Below are 18,409 nucleotides of genomic sequence, written 5' to 3'. Positions count from 1 at the left end.
ATCTGAAATCAGCCTAGCTTCTCCATTGTGTGTGCAGAAGTCAGTGTTCACCAGTCATGTGGGTCCTGAAGATCAAACCCAGGTCACATGGCTTCCTCTTCTCAGCCCCAAAATTAAATATTCTGAGGTTTATTTCGCTTTGGAGGATGTAGGGATGAATATAAGAGTCCTGTGATCTTATTTTATACCCAAGGAGCTGATTTCCTATTGAAAACATTATCTTTTTAAATTATATTGACATCCGCTGTAAGCTTTAAGGGTCAGTTTGTAAAGTATTTATATTAAAACTATTAAAATCTTCAACCATTTTTTAAACTCCTGTGAATTATCAAAGATGTACACGGAGACATTAATTCTGAAACTTTGGGAAATGATTTCCTCACTCAAGGAGACTTGGCTGTCAACAATAATTGCTGTCACTGAATCAAGCTTATAATGAATTAATCAAAATGCACACGAAAGGTATTTATATTTATACCAAATCAGAAGAAATTATTTTGCTATACATTTTACAGAAATGTATTCTGGGATGGAATAAAATTAAAAATTAACAAAACAATTGATCTGAGAATATATCTGAAGCATACAAGTGCTGTGTCATGTGTTTATCTGCATCAAAGTTGCACTGAATTTCACAAGCATCAGTTTCTATAAAATCTTTGAGAATCAATTTCCACATAACTGCATACCTCTTTAAAAAATTGAATCATCCAAATTTTCTAATTACACTGGACACACCACAAACCATGCCACAATTCTGGGAGCTGAATATCAATCAACTGATGGTTCCATGTTGCATTGGTATTATTCTTCAAAATATTCAAACCTTACGATGCAGAGACACTCACTATTCTAGGACACTGTGCATACTCTTCTTGATAGTCTCTTGTCTATTTTATCATATATTATTCATATATAAAATATATTTGGGTATATAATGAGATTCCTTCTTATCTATTCTATTCATGCTAGTGACACCAACAAATTTCTTATATTAAAGGTTTCTGAATTCAGTTTATGAAGTATTTCAGAAAATGCTTCATGCAAGGAAAGAAGATTAAGAAAGTTTTCTTGATCTTGGTTGTCAGTGGGTAAAGCATTTATCATGGAAGTATGAGGACCCAAGTTAATATCCCAGGAGCCCACCGAAACATATTCACATAGTATGTGTCCGAATCCCATTGCTCCTATGATTGCAGGAGGATTGGATTGGAGGCCAAGGTCAATGAATCCCAGGAGCCTAATGGGCATCCTAACATGGTTTATACAGATAAGGTATTCTCTCATACAGGGTGACAGCCAAAAGCCACTGTTGTCCTCTGACATCCACCTGCATGCAATGGCACGCGCGACGCACACACACACACACACACACACACACACACACACACACACACACACTTTCTTTCATGTTCTTGCAAGTAGTTGAGTACCAAATGTTGGAAAAGGAGAGTTTAGCTGCATGGCTACCTTCAGCCTGCTCACAAGGCAGCCCTGACTTCTACTCACATATCTGCAAAACCTCAACCCACTGCAGCACCTAGCCAGATGGCTCCGTTTATCTAACAACCTCTTTAAATGGATAGTGTTGTTAAGCTCCCACATCCAAAAGACACACAATTCTGTTTAATAGTGGATGGATGTGAGATATTGATGACAAACGCTTTTAATGACCGTTACCAGAGACTAAACATTTTTTTTTTTTATTCTTCCATCCTCACTCTCACATTTGCAATGCTCCCATTACATCTTCAGTGGGAACGCATCACATTATCAGCACTTGCTATACTGTTGCTTTATGAACACCATTCTCAATCACCATTATCCTTTTCTGACCTACCTCAATTGTGGGTGTGGAGGGAAGCAACGGTCTCGCTGGCACCATCTGTGAGCAGCAAACCTGTGATGGACATATTTCTCCTTGTCACCTTACAGGGCCTTCACATTAGCATCTTGATTTCTCTTAGGGTGAAAGTGAGAGGAAGCACCTGCCTCTCACTGTAATAGGGGCCAGACACTCCAGCTTGTGCTCAGGTTAAGGATCAAAGGGAATGTAAGGGCAAGTCTCGTGTGAGACGCTAAACTGTGGGACTAGTTAGAGACTGGCCTGCACGATTAGTCACACTGTCACACAGACCTAGCCATTCAGGTGCTGTTATATTGTTGTTGTTATTTCTGTCACCTTTTTCGTTAGGCTTTCCACATTCACATCTGTTTTCCAAGCTTCTACAATCACTAAAAGAAATAATTTTATTTCTGAACTAAAATTGCTACAGTTAGTTTTATTGCTTGCCACTGAAGCAAGAGCTTATTCACCGCTTCTTGAAAAAGCTCATGTCTACTCTAGGAGACATGGCTGCCTGAAAGTCAGAAGCCTCTAACGTAGTCAAGTAGGAACAGGGTTTAATATTGAATCTACAACAGCTACAAGACAAGCTCTACTCTTACTTTCAGGAGCATAATGTGAACAGACTTTCTTCTTTCTAAAGATTAATTTTGGTTAACAAATGCTATCAAAAGTAGGTTCTATCTGGCTTGAACATTTTGAAGACCCTCTATACAAGGTCTTGTTATAGATATTATTTTTATTAAAAATAACTTGTTTCTAGTTAATCTATTTGAGAAGGTGTTCAATAAATATTAGTTAAGCTTCTATTAATGCCTCAACAGTTATGTTTGGAAATGAGAGCAATATGCCCTCAGCAAGATTATGATTTTTAAAGCCATTTAATTGTTGTCTTGTTGTGGGAGAAGGTTTTTCCTCTCCTCCTCATGATCCTGAAATAATGAGCATGAGACTCATTAAATATTATTTACAAATACTTACGCCATATAACTAGCTCTCCTCTGACTAGCTCATAACATAATGTAACCCATTTTTTGAGACAGGGTTTCTCTGTAGCCCTGGATGTCCTGGCCTTTGTAGACCAGGTTTTGTAGAGCAGCCTGGCTTTGAACTCACATCAATCTACCTGCCTCTACCTCCCTAGTGCTGGGATTAAAGGAATACACCACCACGCCTGGCTGTGTAACCCATTTAATATTAACACTCATTCTGCCACATGGCTAGTTAACTGGGCTCAGGTACATATATTTGTTCTCCTTACATCTTACAGGCTAGAATCTTATGGGTATGGCTGTATCCCAGGATCCATTCTGTCTGCCGGATGTCACACTTATTTTCTGCCTCAGCCATAGACCATGGGTTTTTTTAATTGGCAGGTGTTTCATCCATACAGTGCATAAAAAATTTATTCTACATTCTCTGTTTTAATAGAAAATATTTGAATACATCATATGTACTCAACAAATATCTAATAGTTTTAAACAAGGCAGAGGGAATTGAGGAGAAGGGTAAGGCATGCCAGAGCCAATGTTTGCCATACATGGGCCTGCTAGAGCTCTTCAGAAGGAATAGTTCAGTCAGTAAAATGCTTGCCTTGCAAGCATGAAGACCTAGAATCTAGGTGTCTAGAGCCCAGATAAAAGACTAGCAAAGAAGGAGTAGAGATAGGCAGAACCTTCGGGTTTTCTTACCTCTTTGGTGAGTTCCATGTTAGTGAGATATTCTGTCTGTAAATATTACACACAGACACACAGACACATACACACAAATACACACACACACAGTGCCCATGAGTCAAAAGGAGCTGTTGATATTGTGAAACCACAGGCCTTAATGGAAGAAGATGCATAAGTTTTGTTTTGTGAGTACTTCCTTTAATCCAGCAGTCTCTCCATCCTTGAGGTGATGGCTACACTACACTCTCAAAGCTTCAAAGGATCTATTTGTATTGGAGATATGCATATTTAGAAGGGTTCTGTCTCTCCAGTCAACTGAATCTATTGGGAGTATGAAGACATGATTTTATCTCCATTCACTTGTGCCTTAAGATTTATTTTGTGTTATATTTATACAATACTAGCTTTGGGGGCTTTATTTGCATGATCACATTTTTACTCTTTTTTCTAGTATTTTTGAATGCTTGTTTTTTTCACATGTGCTTATAGTAAGCGGTATCTAGTTGTACTTATTCTGTGCATGCTGAAGATAGAATTCCTGCTCCTATACATGCTAAGCAAATTCTACAGTGGCTCCTGCATTTTCATTTTTATCCACTTATCATTTAAATAGAGGGTCTAGTTCACTGTTACAATTACTAATGTTGGATTTATTTTGGCTGTCTTCATTGCTGTTTGTCTCAATTTTCAATTTTCATAATCTTGGGGTGTGGGATTCTTGTTAGAAATTGTTTTGTTACAGTTTTCTAAGAGTTTGAAACATTGCATCCTGAAGGAGAGCTTCTTCTTTTTTCCTAATTTATTCTCTCAGACAAGACATCTCAACTATAATTTCACCTCCCTTTACTCTTCCAAGTAATCTCCATGGCTTCCTTCTTTCCCCAGATTCATAATTTTTTAAATGTTACAAAGGTTAAGCTTCATTTCAGCTAGTGAATATGTAAATGAAATGGATGGAACAGGAACAGAAACACAGTGGCCAGGCAGATACTACAGTCAAAGGAAAGAGCAAATATTTCCACTTCATGCGGAGTGGCCACTGATTCATCCCTTAAATGACTTTCAGTAGCTGTGCAAAGGCATACTCAGTGTTACTTTTCACCTTTTCTGAAAACTGGAAAGGTATGGATTAGTATTCTGGTACAAAATAAGAAAACTTGAGGGGCAAATGGAATTTTTCATTAGATAGGGACAGGTCTGAGCTTCTAATCCAATCTGATTACTACTTGCACTGAATTAACTTTTCTTTCTTCAAATGTTGATAACTGATTTATCAGTGGAAAAGGGACATCAAAGACATTTTAAACGACAAAAAGCAGAATATGGCGGGGGTCTGAATGAGAACTAAAAATTTAAAAGTAAAAGTTGACTAGAAACTCTTTCATATTTTTAATCCATTTTTCCATTTAACTTTTTCTAATTTCTTTTTTATTAATTAATTAATTTACTTTCCATCCCAATCACAGCTTCTTCTCCCTCCTCTCCTCCCAGTATCTCCCTTTCACCTCACCCCTCCACCATCCATCTATCCTTCCCCCTTCAGACAAGGGGAGACCACCCATAGATGTCAATTAGTCTTAACATATCAAGTTGCAAAAGACTAGGCACATCTTCTTATACTGAAGCTAGACAAAGCAGCCCAGTTAGAGGAAATGGATGCAAAGGTGGACAGTGTAGTTGTCCGGACCCGCCGGACAATCAACTGGGACCCTCGGACCCCTAGGGAGAAGATGGGGGACAAGAGAGACAAAGAACAGACAGCAAGTCAAGGAGTCTGATTAAGCTGACCAAATTTTATTTTCTCACAGGCAATTATATACCACTGAAGCAGGAGGCTGAGTGAAGTGATCTGGGTGGGCGGTTTTCTCAAGATATCAGGAAGTCAGGAAGTTTGGCAGGGCGAGGGCCCCTGTGGTTCTGGGGCTGGGTGGAATTGTTAGGCATCTGGAACCACATGATGTTATCTATAGACTTTGTTTCGCATGTCCTCTGAAGGCCTCTGTAATTCTGGGAATACTGAGAACAGCTGGAGAGTACCTTGAGGGAGGGGAAGAGGTCACAAGACAGCCTTCTGGAGTGTACCCTGAGGCAAGGAGGGAAAGAGGTCACAAGGCAGCCTGCCCCAGGTCCACTCGATGTATTATGCCAAGGTCCGAGATGCATGCCGGCTATGGTCTTGGCTCCCCACATGTAGTCAGAGGCATTCCCTGCTCCCATCTTAGGAGTCCCACATGAAGACACAGCAGTACAACTATTACATGCTCTCCGGTTCAATCTCTATGAGCCCCTCCGTGCTCAGGTTAGTTGATTCTCTATGTTTTCTTGTGGAATCTTTGACTTCTTCATTCCTTCCTTAGGATTCCCCACGCTTGACTTAATGTTTGGCTGTGGGACTCTGCATCTGTTCCATTAACTGTGGGGTGAAGCCTCTCTGATGATATTTAAGCTAGGCTCCAGCCTGCAAGTATAGCAGAATAATAGTGGCATGTGTCTCAAGCTGGGCCAGGCATTGGTTGGGCCTTCCCTCAAAGGGCCATCTTTGTCCCCTGCACACATGGTAGGCAGAAATCAGCTAAGCTGCCTGGGAGAGATTTGGACCAAATGAGTCACTTGGAATCAACATTCTCCAACCTGCTGAGCTGCCTGAAGGCTTTGCAATATGCTCCAGGTTACTAACTCTGTTAATTGTCACTTGTGCTGCGGTGGGGTTTGGTAAATCATCTGTTTTTTAGTTGCTTTTGCCCTAGTAAATTACCCTTCCCCCAATTTACTTCAATAAAATTCATGATTCACCAAGCTGGACTTTGGCAGTATCTGTATTTTTGTCTGTCATGGATGAATAGACCTGTGTGTCAAGTTTCCTCAGAAAAAGTTTTGTCACGTACCATAGATGTTATGCATATTTCCTTCTACTTTTTCCAGGTCTTCTGTTGAGAATCACCAGGTGTCATGTGACTTTTAGCTGACACTTATTTAGAACTCACATTATTTTGTCTACTTTACCATATTAATATACTCCTCACAAAAATACAATACTGCTCAGTTTGCCACCTTTTTATATGTTTTAGTTAATCCTTTTTGTCTGTCCTAAAATGACAAATTATTATGAGATACCAGAAGAACTAAAATTAGATTTCAGGGTCACCGAGGCAAAGGTTAAGAAATAGGCCTACAGGAGATGATCTGGCCAGCTGCAGGGAGGAACCAAACACAAATCTTGTTGCATTCCTTTCCACCCACAGGAAATAAGATTTTTAGCAAACTGGTCCAGAAAGAGAGCAAAGAAAACCAGAACCCTTTGTGATTTTGGCACCTTCTCACAACTAATCATTTTGAAGCACAATATCCCTTTCTTATCTCAACAAATAGATGCTTGCCAGACTGTAATTCCTATGTTTTGGGCACCTTCAGAAGAAAAGGAACCTATGAATTTACCCTCAGCTCAGAGTTCATGGCTCTTTCTGGATACCACTGCGCTGGTAATGGTCAGAGCCCAGCTTAAGTTGAAAAGTAAAGGAACCTGTGTGTATTATATTTATATCAAGTCCTGGTATTCTTTTAGGGGTATTGCAATCTGGGCACAACAATTACAGTCTTCTAAGCTCAACGTTTCTCATGATATTCTTTATTCAAAGAAAGAGCAGATAAATAGGTTCAAACTGAATATTAAGATCCTTTCTAGGATTGGCCTGAATTTTAGACAGAGTTTATCAGTTTTAAATCTCAAATTTTTTTCTACAAAAGGAGATATTCTAAAATGAATGCTTTCGAACAAAATCAATGGCCTCTTTCTCATGAACCATTGGTTGGCAGAGTTCAGTGAAGACAGGTGAAATAGCAGAGCCTTCTCTCCACACATTTCCCCATGCCTAAGAGTACTGGACAAGGCATGTTGATGTAGCACAGCCTTTCAATGAGGCCATCACTAGGTCATCATTATTATTCAACCCCTGTACTTTAGCCTCAGGTCCTAGTGTTCCTTTGGCCAAAATTACATCCAAGGACAATTACAGTATCGATATTATATGATAGCCAACCAGCCTGGATTTTATACATCTTGCTCAGGATTCACCCTTCACCCTCAGAGACATAACTTTAAGCTCTTCTAATATTCTGTCTGCTGTGATTATAATCCTGGAAACTTTCTTATGCAGTGAATCTCCTTGATGAGATAATGTATTCCAATAATGCCATTTATATTACGTAACTGTTTTTATATGCCTGAGGTCATGAGCCATTCTGTCCCAATTTGATCATATACATTATGTTAACAAACATGGATTTTGGTGAACACTGTGCTTCATTGGGAGGCTGGAATCTGCCTCCACGAGCAGCTAAGCTCAGCCACATAGACATGTGGTAACACTCTGTTGTTCAAAGCTCAGATGAATTTTCCATATTGGTTACCCTTCATATATATTGCTCCATATTTCTTAACATGTGCTCTTCCATGTATGAAGAAATACATGTGATGTATGTATTCTTGCCCACATACATCACTGGTGAGATAAACAAGCTGCCTATGTCACTTTACTGGGAAAAGAGACCTAGACACTTCTGTATTGTACTTCCTAGATCAGTGTAATTCATTCTTTGCAAACTTTAATCCCTACCTTCTCATACTAATTATCTAGAATCACTAGTGTCACATCTTGGGAGTATTTAATGTGATTAATCAAAAATGAAGTTGATCTTAGAGAGGGGACTCTCCACAGAGGCTTGAAGATCAAGAAGTAAGACTAATTTGAACCATTAACACAGGAACGCATTGCAGGGAATAAGGCAGACCTGAACTGTAAAAGAAAGGATCTCACTGCAGACGTAGCAGAATGGTTAGAACATTCTGAACATAAAAAATGCTGACAATTATACCTTGTAAGTCAGGTTTCATCTAGAGACTTCCCAAAGCAATCCCCCAAAGTATAGTAGTTTAAACAGTCTAGGAAATACAGCTTCATGAATGCTCCTCTTGGGGATCCTGGTAGTAAGTAAAAAAAAATCAAACATTAAGAACCTCACTAATTGCTGCCACCTTTACTCACTGAGCCATGTCACTGGCAAAGCAGTTCACAATGGATCAAAGATCTTAATATAAAGTACTCTTTTTATATTTATTTATTTATTCATTTATTTGTATCTTATGTATGTGAGGAAATAGAAGGTGGGTAGAATTAGAAAGAATAGTCTACCACAAGAAGACCAACAAACCCAACAAATCTGGGCCAAAGAGGCTTGTGAAAACTGATGCACCAACCAAGAACCATGCATAGAAAGGACCTAGGCCCCAGATTCAGATACAGCTGATAGGTATCTCATATGGGTACCCTATCAAGGAAAGCAGGGCCTGACCCTGCTATGGACTCTGTTCCCTGCACTTTGATCAGTTCCTCCTGCTAGGGTGCCTTACCAGGCCACAGAGGAAGAGGATGCAGGCAGTCCATAAGACTTGGTAGGCTGGGGTCAGTTGGTAAGATAAAAGGGCTCTCCTTCTCCAAGGACTAGTGTAGAGGAAAGTGGAGTGGGCTACAGTTGGGATGTAAAGTGAATTAATTTTTAAAAACAAATTTAAATTTAAAAAAGAAAGAATAGTCTCAAGCTAGGTGATTCAAGTGTAGAAAGAAAATAAACCACATTTGATCCCTCACATTCAGATCAGAACCTATAATGTACACATGTATACATGTGAACATCTGTCTTAAGTTTAGATAGACTATGAAGTTAGGGAGGAGACCATGAGAAGATAATATTTTGTGGTGAGGAAAGACAGGATGCATGCAAAACAGCATGTAAATCATAAACAAGGCATGGACTACTTGTTTTCCTCTAGTTTCAGCTCCATAATTTTTTTCCCTTTTTCATGGTGGATGAGCGAATTTAACTTTCTGTTTATTGAAGTGGATGGAACATAAAATAATTAAATGTGATTAATGGTAAAATTGTAAGCCTAGGGGAAGCTCCATGTCTTCAGGGAGAGGCCACTTGAACAATATGGAGGTTCGCTGGCATGTATAGAGCTTGGGGATTGTGAAAATGTGTGAGTGGCTTCCTTAAAACAGCTGAGTGTTATTTTCAATTGTAAGTTGTTTTGGAGAATTGATTTTATTTTTTTAAATAATAGAAGAAAAGAAATGGTTGGTGTTTATTTCTACTTCTATTTCCCAATCTCACTGAAGCCTGGGAATTTTTTTATTAAGATGCGTTTTTAGAAAGAATGGTCTGTGCTCATCTTTGTAAATATGCTTCTCCTTTTTAAAAAGTATATCTAGCATTTAGTTCTCACAGACATATAAACTATTTTTATGCTAGCGTACTAAAGTTCATTCATAGTTTAGTTACTTTAATCAATTGCTGTATCCTAGAAAAATAACAGTAAAACCCCTATGTTTACATTTCCTTCTTGTAAAACAAAACATGGCGATAATTCCAGCACAGCAGACAATTACTAAAAGAAAAACAGAATACCTGATACAGAGCAATGGGCTTGGCACAGTAAGAAACCAAAGCATATAAGCAATTCACTGAGGAGCTACACTATCTTGATTTCGTACCTTAGTAGACAACAGTGCTTGACTCCTTCACTTATTCTCCCTGTCCCTTCCCTCCCACACCAGTCCTACTGTGCTCCAAATAATGAGGAAATAATGAAGGGAAAGCCAAACATAAGAGGTGGAAGCAAGAGGACATCTCCATCCCTGACCTTTCTCATGCACACACACATACACAAAAGCAATAATAGTAAATAACTTTTTAAAAAATATATGCTCTTCATTTTGAAGCATACTTATGTCATGCCATGAAGTTGCTTAACAGAGACCATGATTTTACAAGGTTACGAACTCTTTATAATTTAACCTAATTCCAATTATTATGTTAGTATGTTGGTGTTTGAATTGAACCTCTAAATAGCAGATCTTTGACATATGGGTTCAGTTAGGAGGAATAGCGAACAACAACAAAAAGAAGCCCTAGGGGAATTAAGTGGCTGCTTCATGGGCTGTTTCAAAAGAAGTCTTTAGGCTGTACTATCTGTCAGCAGCATATTATATCCAACCAGGCCATTCTAGATGGGTATCTGCCCATTATTTAAAATTAGAAGATATACTATTGTCAAACCATAACAGCCAAGAATCTAAAGTGACATAAGAATGTCCAAGGAAAGATAACTGGCAGTTTTATCACTGACTCCCATTCAGGAATATAATGCAATGATATGACATAAATAATATATCCCTGATAATAACCCAAATTGTTAAAACTCATGAGATAATTTACATTACTATAAGTCATTGATTTATCATAGCTCAAGGTTATTCTTATACATAACTGACCCTTGATTGTACTTAATTTGCTTTCTTTGATAAGGAAGAAAGAGGCCAATAATAAAAGTCCTTGATTAGAGAACTAACCTCAACTTCAGTTTATAACTGCATCAGCAATGCATATACTGCATCATGTTGGAGAACAGTTGGAAAGATTCTTTACTCTGGGTTGGCTCCTGTAGGCAACACTGCTCTCAGATTGCAGTAGAGAAACAGGCAGTAAAAGTAAGCTGAATTTTGAAAGATTTGAAGGCTGTTTGTACTTTATCTTCATCTTCTACTTCATACGTCAAAAAATATTTCACCTTTACACATTTCTCTGCAAGAATACCCAATTAGTTATGTAATGGCAGAAATAGTATCAGGTTTGGGCCAATCAATACACTAGTGAATGAGTTTTGCCTGAAGATCAGGTGTGAAAGGTTGAAGGCACCATGCCTGAAACTTTGAAAAGTCAGGAGTTAATTATACACAACAGTCCAATATTGGAGAAGCATTTTAATTTGTCGTATTCCAGTCATTTACAAAAGTAGATTTGAAGCTTTAGTAATTATGTAAAAGATCAGTGCACAGTTTAGCAGAGCAGAGCCGCCCAGACTTTGGGTTGTCTGCTGGACACTTGTTAAATGACTATATAAGCTCTAGACAATTTGGATCTCCAGTACATCAGACATTAGAAAAACAAAATAAATAGCATAGGAGTTAAGTTCTGTAGTGTAATATTTTCTAGTATTTTGCCAATTTTGTCCTGTACCTTTATAATAATTACTTGATATATTTTCAAAGAAGTTTGATGTATTCAGTGACCTGAATCACCTTATTGAGTTTTATATCTACCACGTTCTGTAAGTAAAATATCTATTCAATTGAATTAAAGCTTGCTTGCTTTTTTCCCCACTGTCACACCATGAATTATTTGCCTCAGTGAAGACGATTTTTGTTCTTTCCAATTAGATAAACATTAATTTATATAATGGCATTTCAATTGTGAGACATATTTTTTTAAAAAAGCAATATAACTTTTCTTAATTATGTAATTTGAAGTCAAGGTCAATAAAAGTCATCTAAACATTATATTATGTCTAGTTTTTTAAGTTGCTGCTATCCAAAGCTATAAATAAACAGAGTAACACTAAGATTCACACCTTGCAATAGCACATCTTTGCTTCAGCATCCTGTCCTGGATTAAGCATCCCTTCAATGCTGCATGCTACTGCTCACATCTCTGAGCACGGTGACACAAAATGTGAATCACCATTTCACATGGTCCTGGATGCTCTTCTGTATCTTGGTAGGTCAGTCATTCTCAACAAGAATACCCTGTGACTTCGGAAGCCTGGGGGATGTAGTTGCTCATTCCTCATATCTAATATGTTATCACTTTATAAAAAAGCATCATCTAACAGATTAAATTGAAAAGTAAGGGGTTAGCCTTTTATTTTTTACTTAGGAGAATATTGTAATTCTCTTGAATGTGTGATTATATAGACATACATATAACTACACATAAAATATTAGATAAAAGTGAAATTTTTAGCAGGAAGAAAACAATTGGATTGTAAGGCTGAAAGGTGGGCTGAGAGTGGATTACAACACCCACATCCACAATTTCAGGAAATGCAACTATTGTAAAAAAAAACAAATTTTAAACTTTTTTAATTTTAGATTTTTCTTATGAATGGCAATTATCATCTTAATGCTTTTAAGACAATATTCTTCTTCAGTGGGCTTCAAAACTTTATTTTCCAACTGACATGAAGAATTCAAAATAATAAGTAATAAGGATAATTTTATAAGGGTTATTCTGAAACACAGCATGTGATGTGAGAGATGTGTTGGATCTTTCAAGTCTGCATCTTCAGGTGCTGTACTCTACTGTATCCTTTTTGCAGGTAACAACATTAGTGCACACACAGAGAAGATGGAAACATTCCATAGAAGAAACTGTCCCATCAGAAAAAAGTGACAGGGGTTTAGACTTATTTATATCACTACCTTAACCTATGAGCTAAATAATCCTTAAGATAACACAAACATGTTAAACAGATTGTTTAAACTCTAGATTTTCCTTCCATGTCTCTACTAATACTTCTTTATTGCCCAACGTAGGACATTACAATCTGTGTTTCTAAGAAATGTTCCAGTGCTACTACTTATTTTATGTAAGAGTCTAAAGTGAGAGTTAGAAAGACTTAGTCGACATGTCAAATGATAGCACAGAAGATATTCAAATTCATAGGAGTATTTTGCAGAATTCCTCTGGGGACCAATGTGCTTTATTGAAAACAAATTCAGCATGTGTGACATGGAAATGGCAATACTGGATGATGATCCCTTAAACAGCCGTTTCCTTTCTTCTCCACTCTTGTGTCCTCTCTCCGGAACAATATCCCTTAAACTACTCCGTCTTGTAACTGCATCTGTCACATGACCCATTGCAGATCAGTGGGTCATTCACAACAGCAATGACCTCTGCAATGACCTTCTGGACCTGACATGAAAATACAGTACAGTCTAATTACACACACTCTATTCTTAGTAAAATATCAATGTTCAGCAAACCTTTACATTGAAAAGAACAGATTTGTGATGCTCAGAACAACAGATGTTAGCTTGCTATTACATTAAAAACAAGACATAAAAGAGAATGATATCCATTTCTGTCATATGCTGTGAGTTGATCATCTGCATCTGCTTGGCGTGTTTGGGTCTAAATGAAGCAAGTTGAGCTTCCAGAGGGAATATCCACTTACTGCTGCATAGCCAAGGCAATTACATTTCTTTCCTGCGGCACTCATCCATCATAGCACAAGTCCAGTGTTCGCATTGCAGCTTAAGTGAAACCAAAAGAACTAAGCATCACATGCCAGGAACTACGTGTGTGAGTGAGACGCTAATGAGAAGAGGCCGAGGAATGCTGACAGCAGAGGGTAAAGGGAAAACCTTCCAGCACACTCCAAATGCTTGAGTCATCTTGTCACTTTCCTACAGAATTAATTTAATTAGCCTCTCCCTCTTCTGGAGTCAGGTACTATTCCTAACCTTGAGAGGCTGCTGATGGAAGGTCTGTGTCAACCCCTGCCCCAACTACAGGAGCAGTCTTGTATTCTGTAGTGGTGATTTGCCTCGGGTGAAAAATAGGATCACTCACTTTCCCTATTGATTTCTAAAAAAGAATATGCTTCCTCCAAATCACCTCTGCTTTATTATCTTTGTTATCACTTTTTATAGAGCTGCACTTTCTCTGGAAAAAAATAAATGAAGAAGAAGAAATTAAAAAAAAAAAAAGAAAGAAAGACTGCCAAGCCCTTGCTGATGCCCAGAGGTAGAATCTAAAATCCAATCATCTAACAGAGAGAAACACATTAAGTCTTTAAAAAGAAAGGATTATTATTTTTAAAATAAAATACTAGTGTCATTGTTTAGTGTGTAATTTAAGGTTTAAGAAGAAAATATATAATCATTGAAATATGAAGTGTGATTTTACATCTAAGCTTAGATTTTTATTGTGAAAATCCATCTTTATGCCTTCACCTTTTTTTCATTTGGTTCATAAATTAATGATATTATAGCAATGAACTTTGTAGGATAGTATTTTACTAGCTGCATCTAACACATATGACCAGGATGTTTTGCCTTCTTTTATTCCTGTGATTAAAACAGTCCTAAAAATGTGGTGAAATCTACAGAAGGAAAGAAAGAAGGAAGTAAGGAAGGATTTGTTTCAGCTCCCAACTTGAGGGTCAGTGCATCATGTTGAGGAAAGTGTGGAACATGAAAAGCTCCTGCTGTGGCAGCAGTGGCACGATAGGAGTGCTCACATGGTGGTGTCCACAGCCAGAGCAGAGGCAGACCTTTTGGTGCTCAACTCACATCCACCTCCTTTTCCTCTCATTCACTTTGGTGCCACATTCATAGGATGGTGCCACCCACATTCAGGATCTGTCTTCTGTCTTCAGTTAAACCACTTTAGAAATGCCCTCACAAATGCCTCATGGTGTGCTCCCTGAGGGATTAAAATCCCATCAACAGCTGGACATGGTAGCACTCAGAACGCAGAGGCTGGTGGATCACTGTGAGTTTGAGGCCAGCCTGGTATACAAAGAGAGTCCAGGACAGCCAAGGCTACACAGAGAAACCCTGTCTCGAAAAATAAAAGAAAAAAATCCCATCAACAATGAAGCAACAATTTAAGCACCACAATTATTCATGTTCCCAAAAGGAATGATTCTTGAGGACTTTATGATTAAAAAAAGGGGGGGGGAATTAATCCCAGGATATTGAGGGCTATGATATTCCAATTGTTTAAGGAATCTAAAGTTGCCAGATCCTTAAAAGTAATAAAAGAGGATAATAGGGAAAGATGAAGATAGATAATTATTCCTCAAGTGGAGTATTTGGGCCATGAAAGATGAATAAGTTCTAGAGGTAATGCTGCATGGATATGTATGTGTACTTAACAACAGTGTGTTGTACCAGGAAAGTGTTATTTAAAAGAATACCTACATCTCACAATAAAAGTCAAAATGAGGAAGGACAAGATGGTGGCACACAGTATGGACCCTACGTATCTAGTAGGCAGAGTAGCTGGAGCTGGGAAATGGCCTGAAGAGAACAAATCAGGAGCACCAAGCTCCCCCCTCATTGCAACTGGACAACTCAGGTTTGGAAGAGACAAACTTCAAACACATTGAGCTCCTCTAAAGATGGGAAAGAGCATGAACCCCCTGGGGAACAGAGGCTGTGCTGCAGAGCCTGCAGCAGCCACAGTGGGGCAGCACCTCAGCATAGCAAAACAGGTGAGCTAACAAAGGGGGCACTATGCTAAACACAGACTTGAGGACTCCTCAGCCTAAACAAGTGAGAAGGATAAAAATAAACTCCCACCCCCATGCCTACCATAGCTGGACATTGCCCCCCCCTCCCCTGGGGGTTGGGAGCCATAAGCTCCAAGCATACTACACTCTTTTGAGTACTGGAGCAGTGTAGTTCCCCTGTGGAACAAAGGATCAACACAGTGGAAGTCACACACCATCTGGCACACAAGCCACTGTTCTACTTTGTGGCTGATTTCCCTGAAGAGAAGAAGTAGCCAGAGGAATGCTACAAAATCATGGATCCTAGGTGGAAGAGCTTGGACAAATATAGATACAGAAAGACAGTGTCTGCCATGCAAGTATACAAAACAGCTGCCTTCCAGAGGTACTCACCCCATTACTTCCAGCTTAGAAATCCCAAGCCCTCTCAGCAGATGCCTAAGGGAAAGGTTAAGAAGACAAACAATAAAATCCAGGGCAACATGCCTCCTTCAGAGAGTCCACACATTAACAGAAACCCTAATACAGCTGAATCTCAGGAAAATGACCTCAAAACTATGCTTATACAGTTATTTGAGAATCACAAAGAGGAAAAAAATATATCCTTCCAAGAATTTCAGGAAAATAAAAATGAATAGATGCCAAACAGGAAAAAACAAGAAACCACAATCAAATAGGTGAAAGAAATGAGTAAAATGGTTCAAGACATGAAAACAGAATTAGACACCATTTTAAAAAAATCTCAAACTGAAAAAAAAACCCATGAACTGGAACAATTAAAGAAGGAAGCAGGAATTCAACAGATAAGTATAACCAACAGAATCCAACATATGAAGGAGAGAATCTCAGGGTTTGAAGATACAATAGAAGAAATTGATACATCTCTCAAAGAAAATATTAAAACAGAAAACTTTGTGACATGAAGCACTCAAGAAATCATGAGAAGGCGTAACCTCAGTATTATAGGAGTAGATGAAAAGGAGGATGCAGAGTCTCAAGGACAGAAAAATTTTTTCAAGAAAATCATAGAAGAAATTTTCATCAACCTAAAGAAAGAGATACCCTTGAATATACAAGAGACCTATAGAACACTAAATAGGCTAGATGGGAAAAGAAATTCCTCCAGCCACATAATAATCAAAACACTAAATCTGCAGAATAAAAAAAGATATTAAAAACAGCAAGATAAAAAGGCCAAGTAACATATAAAGGCAGACCCATCAGAATTACACTTGATTTTTTCAACAGAGGCCATGAACGTCTGGAGGGCCTTGGCTGCAGTCATCCAGATACTAAGAGACCACAAATGCCAGATTATCACATCCAGCAAAACTTTCAATTACCATAGATTGAGAAAACAAGGTATGCCATGACAAAACCAAATTGAAACAATATCTAAACACCGACCCAGCTCTACAGAAGATAGTAGAAGGAAAACTCTATCACAATGAGGCCAACCACACCAAAGAAAACATAGTATATAGATAATCTCAGAACAGCAAAACCAAAACAGATACTGCCACACACAATTACCACAAACTCCACAATAAAGGGATCCAATAACCATTGGTCACTAATATCTCTCAACATCAATGGCCTCAATTCCTCAATAAAAAGACATAGGCTAACAAAATGCATGCAAAAACAAGATCCATCATTCTCCTGCATTCAAGAAACACATCTGAGATACAAAGATAGACGTTACCTGAGAGAAAAGGACTGGAAAAATTTTTCTAAAAAATCAGACCCAAGAAACAAGTGCAAGTAGCCATTCTAATATCTGCTAAAGTAGAATTTCAATTAAAATTGATCAAGAAAGTTGGAGAAATATACTATGTTCTCATCAAAGGAAAAATCTACCAAAAGAATGTTACTATCCTGAATATATATGCCCCAAATACTAGGGTACCTGCATTCATAAAACAAATACTTTTAAAGTTTAAACCACCCATCAATACCAACATAATAGCAGTGGGAGAACTCATCACCCCACTCTCACCAATGAACAGGTCTTCAATGTAGAAGCAAAATAGAGAAATAATCAAGCTAACAGAGGTCTTATATCAAATGGACCTAACAGATATCCTCAGAACTTTTTACTCAAATAGAAAAGAATATGCTTTCTTCTCCACTACACACTGAACCTTCTCCAAAATTGATCATATAATTGGGCACAAAACAAGCCTCAAGAGATACAAAAAACTTGAAATAATCTCCTCATCTTGTCAGTCCACCATGGCTTAAAGCTGAATATCAACAAAAATATAATTGACAAAAATCCAATAAACAGAACCATGTTTTACTCAATGACAACTTGGTCAGGAATGAAATAAAGAAAGAAATTAAAGACTTCCTAAAATTAAATGAAAATGAAGGCACAACATATTCAACCTTTGGGACACAATGAAAGTAGTGCTAAGAAGAAAGCTCATAGCACTAGTTGCCTTCATAAAGAAACTGGACACATGGCATACAAGCAACTTAATGGAACACCTGAGAACTATAGAAGAAAGGAAGAAGACACAACCAAGAGGAGTAGATAGCTGGAAATAATCAAACTCTGGCTGAAATCAATAAATTGGAAACAAAGAAAACAATTCAAAGAATCAATGAAACCAATAGCTGGTTCTTTGAGAAAATTAACAAGATAGACAAACCCTTAGCCAAACAAACTAAAAGGCAAAGGGAGAGTAACAAAATTAACAAAATCAGAAATAAAAAGGGAGACATAACAATGGATACATTGGAAAT

This window comes from Acomys russatus, chromosome 15 (assembly GCF_903995435.1).
Source record: "Acomys russatus chromosome 15, mAcoRus1.1, whole genome shotgun sequence".
Taxonomy (NCBI): Eukaryota; Metazoa; Chordata; class Mammalia; order Rodentia; family Muridae; genus Acomys; species Acomys russatus.
The sequence above is the reverse complement of the archived record's forward strand: the minus strand, read 5'-3'. Positions refer to the sequence as shown.